The sequence below is a fragment of the Cupressus sempervirens genome, chromosome 1 (assembly GCF_028749045.1).
Source record: "Cupressus sempervirens isolate cs-2001-9-10 chromosome 1, ASM2874904v1, whole genome shotgun sequence".
Lineage (NCBI taxonomy): Eukaryota > Viridiplantae > Streptophyta > Pinopsida > Cupressales > Cupressaceae > Cupressus > Cupressus sempervirens.
Genome location: NC_143118.1, coordinates 498,958,573 through 498,969,343, shown reverse-complemented (window position 1 = coordinate 498,969,343; position 10,771 = coordinate 498,958,573). Strand labels below are relative to the sequence as shown.

At 36.3% G+C, this 10,771-nt stretch overlaps 1 long non-coding RNA gene across 1 annotated transcript in view; it reads right to left on the bottom strand.

Moving 5' to 3' along the window:
- Positions 1-2,478: 2,478 nt before the first annotated feature.
- Positions 2,479-10,771, bottom strand: part of LOC149578422 (uncharacterized) — a 93,522-nt gene continuing 85,229 nt past the window's right edge. Inside the window, exon 5 of the long non-coding RNA XR_016356298.1 lies at positions 2,479-2,592. This is a non-coding gene — a long non-coding RNA (uncharacterized LOC149578422). The remainder of the gene's footprint in view (positions 2,593-10,771) is intronic.

Genomic DNA, 10,771 nt, shown 5'->3' with positions numbered 1-10,771 from the left:
TATGATTATTCATAACAATCGTATTGGTTATTTGTTAACAAATGGTGGTTACTCATAATACAATTTGGCATATTTTCATTGTGCCTCTATATATCTTAAGCCGATAGTCTATCCAAACCATACATTGAAGTATTAATTTTATAAACATAGCTACCTTTGTGGAATCCGCTCATACAGAGCATAGACAGTTGCTATTACAACCTATCTCTGTGCAAGTATAATAATTACAGATCAGCGACAATAGCAGTGCATATAATATTATTGACATATCACAGACGGCTCTGTACAGAGTACTTGCATAATTCATATTAGAACATCTAAGATGACATACTTGTACCTAGCATTTATCCTATAATTTGCAACATATACCAGATTGTATATCAAAAATGGCTCGCAGGGTAATGTGCATACATTATATTGCTAATTGAGTTCTATATTGCTTTTCGAACTATCATGCATATCACCCTCTTTATCTATGCTACACAGAGGGGGTCTTCTGCAATGGATGTTTTCATTCCCTGGATCAACACCCCTAAAGTGGATGGACGAGAACCCCTATTGTATTGTTACCCCTATTGTTGATTTTGGTTACCTTCTTTCCCCTCCTGTGGTATTGGTTCAGGCACAACCGGGTTATATTGGTTGGGCAGCAAGGTATCTCTATGTCCTATAAAATTGTAGGGGCCCCACAATAATTTGTTTAGGGGGAATAGTAGGGATAGTTTGCTCCTTCAATCGCACATTGTTCATAGGGGCCCTACTATTCTAAATGGGTTCCTCGACTCAGAGACAATATTCATTCTAAGCCATCTAGACAACAAGCCTTACCCATTAGATTCTGAATGTTACATATAGAAGTGAAACACGAACATGGCACAAGCAACTTCAGTCGGGTTGGGCACCTTCGACGTTGATCTAGCCCTACGGAAAGGAGAAATCAAAACAGGGAAGACTCAACCTACCCCCTCAGAGGAGGGGCCAGATTCCCCCACCCTATATTTTAGTGGGGATAGGGCCTATCCTATCCTATCAATTTTACGGGGTAGGGTGTCCAATAAAATTGTAGGGGCCTACAACTATTACTAACCCCAACACCGGGTTCTAGCAAGTGGTGTTGTTGGGTTCGGTAACTTTGGCAGTAATGTCCACGAGAAAAATGATAAATTCCGATCTCATCCCAAAGCACCCTATAATGAGAAGGGCCATAGGCTCAATTTGTCAGTCATGTTTCAACCTCGCCCTATTCGGCAACCCCTTTCGATCTCGTCCCAAAGAGTGTAGTATCATGGGTTGCTTCGTCAATCATGTCTCAACCCCACCCTATTCAAAAAGGCTTAAGTTGGGCCGCTGTCATATTCTGAATGTGTAGTATAGAAGATTGGGTCAAGGAACTACTGTATCTATTATTACCTCTATTTCAGTGTTATAGCAGTCATTGATATAATTGTGATGAAAACATTGAACTATCAGTTGTATTCCATTGGGGCATATGGAATCACCAGTCATATATATATATATATATATATAGACACACACACCATTGCATTGTCATACATTAGTGCAGCACTTGGAATTATGAGTCGTATTGATAATTCAAATATTTGTATTATTAATTCACTGTCATATTTCACATAACTTCACTTTGCATTCATTAATCCATGTAGTGTCCATGTAATTAGAAATAGGGGACATTGCACAGTTGCAGGTGAACCTGCAGTAATGTCAGGTGACCGTTCATAATTCTTTTTGAGATCTTCCAAATCTAACCCACTTGAAACCAAGTTTTCAGATAAATAAGTTTAAAGATATATCCCAAGAATAAAAGCATGTGGTGGTAACTTAATATGTGAGGGAGAGACAATCAGAGCCTCTTGATTGGATGTGTTTTAGATTTATCAAAAAAGTGAATCATAATGACTTGTTCAAGAGCAGAACGGGTTGAATGTCTGGGATCAAAGCACGTCTAGAATAAATTTCCTTAGAACGTAAGTAAACTCACTGCATGTAAGAGGAAGGCAGAAAGTTTGTTCCCCTCGTTGTGAGATGTCTACAACAAGATTTGTGTTTATTAGTATTTGATTCTAAATGATATAATATAATATAGTACTTTATACTTAACTATCAAAGCTTGTTCAAGATTATTTTCTATGTAATTATTGGTGGTAGCCAAAGTGATTGCATTTACTAAAGTTTGGAAATTGCAATATAAGGACTCCTTACCATAAGATTTGTTTTCAACTGATGTGGTGTCTCTGCAATTTCATATAATCAACTATGTTTGTTGAATGCAGATTATTTCATAAACTAGTTATTCAAGAGGATTCCTGATATCTCATTACTAAATAAAATGTTTCTAACCTATTCAAAAACAAAAACAAAATGTCAAAAAAGTTTTATCTGATCAAGGAATGACGAATAAACTTCTTGCCAAAAAGAGATTCTGATGTAAAGTGTACATCTATCAAATTCTGAAATAACCCATATCCTAATAATCAAATTTACAAGTTAAAGTAAATCCAGAAATGTACAAAGAGGTGTTTACCAGAAACTAACAGAGTCAAGAATCGGAAGTCTAGCTCCTTTTCTGTCAACCTGTTAAAAAGATGAAAATATATTGGGGCAATACATTCAAAATAAATTGCAATATAATTTAAGAGATGACATCCATAGTTATACTTCTAAGATTTCAGTAGTGTTACCAATATAAGAGAAATTTTAGGAGAAACTATGCAAAAGCTACATCTCTAAATAAAAATCAACAAACATCAACACATAATACATATATATCATAGAACATGTTCCATTTTCGTATAGAAATTACAATGCAAATTTTGCCCATAACAAATATTATTAATATTTTGGCCCACAATATTTCTTTGAGAAGTCTGAAATACTAGAGGGTGTAGTTGGATTTACAAGCGAAACGGAGTAAGGTAGCCACCATTATTTCACTCAAAAAAATAGTAACACATATAAGTGAATCTAATGAGTCCAAGCTCAGCAAATGGAATCATAAGAATATGACATCGTATCCCACTTTTTGGCTTATTTGGAACAATCAAATCGGCATTTTCAGCCAGCTTTTCATTTCTTAAAACATGTAGCAAGCAAACCATTAAGAATTTGAAGATGATGTAAACTAGTGACTTTTGAGATATCATACGCAGATGCTATATATTCCATTTTTAAATTTTAAAACTAATTTCTCTCATTTTCTAAGCATTTGTTAATAATATGTAAAGAATCAAAAAGAGATTTTGAATCAGTTTAATGTTTTGGACAGATCAATTACGATGATGAGAACAACCTGCTCTTGTTTAAGACAATGAAGGTCGTACTGTATAATATTAGGAAGCATTAATTCCCCTAATAAAAGGCACCAAATCAAGCACAAGTGAGATAATAACAATCAAGATATAATTATTTTACAAGAAACCAATGTTCCTGAGATCAAGGAAACATACTACTAGGAAATTGACCTGAATGGGGGCAATCTAGTAGAATCAAACGTGTTTTAGTGGGCTTAATAGTCTTGTGGAACAAAAAGAGTCAAAGAAGAAATATATATCCAACATAAAATAATAGGTCACTTAATATCCATAGCCTATCTTCTGATCTCATTTTTTGGCTGTTTAATATTTTTTACAGGCCCACATATACCTAATAAAGATGACAGTTACAGAATCAACTAGACTCAATGTTGGATAACCATAAAAAGAAACTGATAAGGCTAGGGAGAGATGTAAACTCCATGGTGGTTCGCAATGAAAAATGCAGGAATTATTTCTCCTCCCAAAATTTTAGAGCATTTTAAGAGTTTTATTATTCTAATTTCCCAACTAGCTTCCTAAGCAATTACAATAAGTAACTTGTTCAAATAGGAGGGATTTCCAGCACATTGTAGAAAGACATGATAGATTTCTCTTGTCCTCTAATCAGAAGACAATCAAATATTAAATTTTAAGCTGTCAAATCAAGTCAAATTTAATGATGACTTAATTTAATTATTTAATAAAGTATAAAAATGACTTAATGGAACTTAGTGAATAAGTAATAAAGTCATTTTAATTTTAAAGAGGAAAAATAAAGAGACAAAGAAAAGGAATATGAAGAGACAGCCAAAAGGAAATCAAAGAGTCACAAGAATGTGCTATAAAAGAACACTGAGCGGCTCAAACTTATTATGCTTGATATATGTTTGGTTTATTATTTTCTCTCGGAGAATTTGGGAGCTTCAGCCTTCAATTCAGAATTGCTGGGGTAGAAATCCTTGGCAATTTAGTCAATTGCATGGAAACCCAATTCGACTTTGAGGTACCTTTGCGATAGAGCTCATAGTTGAGCAAAGCTGTGAATAAAAATGTTTCATAACTATGTGGAAAACATGCCTGCATCAACTTATCTATTTTGATGGCAACATATATTTCTATTTGAGATATTATATGTTTTTCAAGATAAACTGTTGGATCAAAAGAAATCAATTTGTATATAGATTATTTATTTAAAATTTTGTGGTACATTTGGTAAAATCTAGGGTAAATATCCTAGGGAGATATTATAGTGGTATCAGAACCAGACAATCCTACCAGCTTCAGGGTTTTATGGGTAATTAAAAAAAAAATAGGAAACTAAAGATTATTTGATTTGGAGTATTATATTTGCGTTGAACATTTTATTATTTGATTTCGTGACAAATTTTAATGCGTTTGGATATATATCAAGCTAACAGTCAATAGTGGGCAATATATTTTTATGGTGATTCGACAAAAATCCATTAAATGATGGATCAAATGATTTATATGCAAAAGAGATCAATTAATTGTGGGCTATTGGAGTAATTTACCAAGATTGTAATGTCCCCATTTTCAGAAGGTTCCTACAGTTGACCAGGTCCTCATGAGCTGACAGTGAGATTTGAGGGTCTTAGTTGTGTGGTTATAGACTTTCCAGCAGCCTATGGTGTGTTTTGGCTCCGTTTGAAGGACTCACTATCTGTTGGTTCTGATGAGCTCAGTTGAGTTAGAGGAGTTGGGTGATGCTCTAAATTTTTATTTTGCAATCCAAGAATCTTGGAGGGAGCGTCTATTTATAGTAAGTCACCCTGTGAGGTTCTTTTATCGTCTTTCATCATCAGGATCACTTTGATGTTGTCAAATTTCGATTATGATGCTTCTTTAGTTGTTCTCGCAAGATGGGTGAATTATTATTATTATTCCTCTAAATACATTGAGGTTGTTATTTTTGTTGGTGTTGTTAGTTGGTCACCTCAATATCATAGTTCGTTGGAACCGAGACGAAAAGTTTTAAATCGTGGGAACAAGAAACAGTGGCCTTGCATATCAAAATATTGAATTATGATGAAAAGGTCATTTTTTGAGCCAAAAGCAATTAAATTATATTAATGGAACTTTATTATATTTTAATGTTGTGTAGAGGAGGCTTCTTAAGTGGACTTATTTTGGGAAACTGGTGGCATTTGGAGATTATAAATATGAGGACATTTGATGAGAAAAGTATCTAATTATTTGATTATCTTATTTTGCTTTGTCATCTTCGTGATGTTTCTGAAGTCTTGTTTTTCTGTGTCCTTGCCGTAGTATAAGGGTTTGTCCTTGAGAAGTTCATTGTCATTCACAGTTGAGGTATTGTGAATTATTGTTCAAAGAATTGGTCTTTATCAACATTGTTGTATACATTGTGGTTGGGAGATAATGTGGTATTGAGAATTTGGAATTTGTTGTCTTCTTATACTGTTATTACTATTGCTAAGAAGCAGTTGGGTGCTGGTTAATTTGGAGTTGGATACCCATTTATATTTGTTGCTAGGCGTTATTTTCTATCTGCACTTTAGGAGCAGCATTTTACATATCTGCAGTTGCATTTGTTTGTAGGAGAATTCTTTTGCTGCTGTTAGACTTCATTTCAAAGGGTTTCAAGGCATGTCTTACTTATAAGTTCACGGATTGTAACTTCTGATTTTTCTGAGTATTGTTGATTTAAATAATAGAGGATATTTTATCAACTGGGTTGTTGGTATTTTGTGAACTCAATATCTAAGTTGATATTAAAATCTGGAATTTTCAGCTATATTCCCTATGTAATATCCAAATATTTGAGCTGAAATATTTATTGTAATATCTTCTATTTTTCTGCAATATTGTTGTATCATAAATTGCAAAACCTCAAAAACAAAAAAAACAAAAAAAATCATTTATTTTGCACAGATTGTTTGAAAGCCGGTAGGGCTCATTATAGTGGTATCAAAGCTTGCTTGCAAAGTGCTTGACAATATGTCAAACAACTGAATTATAAAAGAATTTGGTGCTTGATGAAGTTATAACCGGTTGGGGTTATTACAGTGGTATCTAAGCAGTTTCCTGCCATCCTGTGTGGTAGGAAAATATTTTTTAATTTCAACTCTATTGTTGTTTATGGAGTGACCAGCACTCTAGTTGTAATCAACTATGGATAGATACCGGAGGCCTAGTAGTTTCAGGAGTTGGCAGAGTAGTCAGGAAGATATAGGAAATTAAATTCTTTGGGAAAGAGTATAGAAAAACTTCATCAGCAAAGGATGTCAAAGACCTTGTCAAATTCAAAGACAGTTGACAAGGTAGCAAGGTATATGGTTTCAACCTTTAGAAGGTCGGCATCAAAGTTGCAAGGAAGGAAGCTTGAGTTTTCTCCGAGAGGTGTCCATGATGCAGATGTACCTGTATTTAGTATGGTGCATTCTAGTCCTATCTGCAATTTTGATGATGGACTCATTTCACAGAGATCAATAGATGTGTCAATACCCTTGGTGGGTAGCGGCATTGAGCTTCAATAGGTTGAGGTTCCTAGAGTAGTTGCTACAGTTAGTACAGAGGCAGCTGAGTTGTAGTTGCCACTGACTTTTTAGACTCCCAAGGAGGGAGTTGTTATTGGAGACTCATATGTTGGCTATCGTAGTGTTCTTTAGTGCAGGAGGCAGTTGCATCCTTAGGTGGGACCGAGGCATGTATAGAGTCACGCAGCTATGATGTTGGTGATTTGGGCGTTACAGTAGAGTTAGTAGATGTGGGTTCATGCTCTAGCATTATTGACTCACAGCTTGGCATAGAGTCATGTGTGCAAAGTTGGATGTCAGTTGTTGAGGCTTTATTAGGAGATGTGGATGCAGATAGTATAGACACATCTGATGATACAATTGATGATGTTGTAAGCTGCGTCGGGTATGATATCCCTTGCCAGGTATCAGTTGATGACTCCGAGGAGGTTTTGGATGGGTCCCAGGATCAGTGCTTACAAGATTCTACTATTGAGGTGGAAGCTGAGGCATGTGAGGAGATTGATACTGTGAGGACTTCCATTTCTTCGGATGAGGTGTTGGTTGAGGTACCAAGTAGTTGTATCTCATATGCAGAGTTGTGTGAGGATGATAGCACGCATATGAGCGATCTTGTGGTGGGTAGTTCTAATTCAATTTCCTATCACAGTGCAGTTAATGAGACAAAGAGCTTGCATAGGAGTTAGGGATTACAAAGGCATCATGTGACTTGTTAGCTGAAGGTAAGTGAAAGTGACATTTCTTCAGCTCTTGAGCATTATGATGCTATCTGTCAGATGCTAGCTACATCTAGTTGGGGTCCTCCTATGTCAAATGAGCACGATGATACTAGTATTTCCCTAGTAGAGGTTCATGCACTTTGAGAGGCCGTCAAGATCTTGAAGCATAGCTATTCACAGTTAGTTGCTGACAGGGATTACCTTCTGGAGTGGGGTAGCACCTGTTATGAGACTTTGTTAGAGAAAGAGGAGGAGGTGCTTGAGCTCACCCAGGAGCTTGAGGTGACTGTGGACTCTCTTCAGTGTACTCTGTTGGCTCTTCGAGAGTCATAGTCACTGTTGGATGAGGTTACCATAGACTGAGTGGGTACTATCGACACCAACCCCAAACCCTGTTCAGTATATTATGGTTGGTGGTGAGTTTGCTTCCACATTTGGGGATGAGGGGCGTGATGATGTGGTCGACACATCTGTCAAGGATATGGGTGTAGTAGGTACGAATGAGGTAATAGTATCATTGGAGTTGAACTCTCACGATGATTTGCTTCCTTCTGCTGGAAGTGATTTTCTTCACTCATACAATTGATAGCATTGGATAGCTAGCAAGTAGATGCTTCCACATATAATTTCTACTACACAAAGTCTTTCATGGAATATCTTTTGGAGACTTTTGATGTGCAGGAGGATTCATACAGTGTCTAAGAGTACTCTCATCCGAGGCTCTCATGCTATTCGAAAGTTGGTGGGAAAGATTGTAGAGACTCTATCTACCATGCTTCCCTACAGGGATTTTGAGGTTGGGTTTGCTGAGAGGATTGCCTAGGATCTTGCCCGACCGGTAGTTTGGAGTCAAAGATTGGAGCCATCTTCTGATTCACAGTTTGATGTTGAACCCTAAATAGAGATTGGGAGTTTTTATCGACATTACATTATGAGGAGTGCTCATCACTTTTCTTTTGACCCACAGGTAGAGGATTTGGTTTCACATCGATGTGGGTTGGTTTCAGTTTCATACAATCCATTATGGGATGGGTTAGCACCATTTTTTGCAAATGGAATTGACAGTTGCAAGTTAGACCCCTTGCAATATCTACACACCCAAGACAATTTAGCAGAGGTTGGAGTCGGTGGTAGTGTTTCAGGTAGCTATGGTTTTTACCATCTCCACAGTGTGGTTTGGTGTGAGTATCAGTTTGATGGGGACTCAAGTGTGGACAGAGTTGGAATTTCAGTTGTGTTGAGTTCCAATGAGTTGTTGCCTTCATCAGCGCCTAGGGTCAGTTCTCCGATGATTCTAATGTTGATGTCCATTAATTGAGTGTTGGTGTTGTTGGGTGGATATTTTGCAACCGATAGTTTTGGGTAAAAATTCAGTCGCAAAATAGGATGACCAACCACAGCATGTGAGACAGAGTCTCTCCTACCTTAAAGGGAAGGCTACCCCTTCTCACTGTTCCTTGGATCAACTCAAGGTAAGCAAGAAGTCGAGAGATTTTTATAGAATGGGTGTTACCAATATCTTTTCTTCTTATCTTTCAAGAAAGAATCCACTTATTCATGGAGCGAGTAATGGGAACTTCTATCAAGAGTTGGAAATAGTGATACCGATAAACTTTTACTAACTCAAAGGCTAGCTAAAAATGTACCGGTTTGGCTCTAAGTCCGGTTGTATTTCTATATGAAAAGTTTTACAATTAGGGCACAAAGACTCCTAAAAGTAAGAAAACTATTTTGCGAATTAAAAAAGAAGTATAAGCTACAGACAAAGCTTCTAACTATATATTTCCACAACCACTCCCAGTCAAATCTTTGGCTCCGATTGCTTCTTAAATCAGTATGCTCTTTTATTGAACACATAATAATAACATGAATCAAGACAAGAGGCACAAATTATAGTCAAAGCTTCTAATTTTCTCTATCACAATTGCTTCCAGTTAAAGCTTTGAATCCAATTGCTTCTTTTGTTCACTTTTCTCCCAACTTTGTACTACACAATCAAAGTTATGTTTGCACAAATGTGGCAGAGCTTTTTTGCATACAACAAAAGATGAATTTTACAATGGCGGGGCACTCCTTTACATAGGTATAGGAGTTGAGAAAAAGGTGGAGGAAAAAGTGGGAGCAACTCAACTAACTTTTGCCTAGTCTAACTAAAAGAGAAAATATAGGGTTACATGCAACTGCACGTGCAACTTGCATTATATCTTTTACATACACATGTAACTCGCATTACATGTAATTACACATCTTCATGTAATACATACTCTTCAATTACAAACATGAAAGAAGACGGAAAAAAAGGAAACAATCCTAAGGATTGTTCTGAAGAGCCTTGTATTTGGCAATGCAATCCCAAATGATCACAAGATCGGAAGTTCATGTACTTTGTACCATTGCATTCACCTTGATAACCATGGTGTTGCGTCTTTTGATAACCTCTTACTGTCTTTGATGAATTGTCCATTGTCATTTGAAATCTGGATGTGATCAAATTTTTTCTCGTTCAAGTTGTCATGAGTTCTCCTTTGTAGATCAACACAAACTGGAGTCTTTGAAACTTTGAAAACCTTCTCGATGGTGTCTGGATGTAAACTCGAAACAACTTTCCATCAGAACCTTTACCTCTTTTTTCTTTTCTCTTTTTTTTTTAAAGTAAAGTGCTTGGAAGGATGAAAATGCTTTGAAACATGAAAGTGGAATGCATGTAAATATGTGTGAATGGAAGACTACTGACTTTCAAACGTGATTTAGGCTTTCAAGACATCATTGTACAAAAAGTGGATTACACATAAATGCAACATGCAACAAGGGATGAAGGATGAGATGGAAAGCAAAGGCGAATGGTGGACAAGCTTTTACATGTAAGTGCAAATGGAAGAGATGCAAAGCATGTAATGACATGGGAAGTGGAAAAATATGTATTTGCTCATAGAAGTGTGAATGCATATGCAAAGGCGAAAATGGAATGAAGTTTGAGGGAAAATGAACTTTATAGGTCAAAGTACATGGGAAAACATGCACATGACATCTTTTTTACTTTTCAAAAAGTGGCTTTTAATCAAAATCGGACCTTTGAGATGCAATTATACGTAAGACATTTCATGTAATCATGTACAAATGAATGCGAAAAGTGAGATGAGTGAAAATAAAAGCGAAAAATGGGATTATATGCATGTGCGGATGGTGAATGAGATGGAAAACATGTAATTACATTTGTCGGATG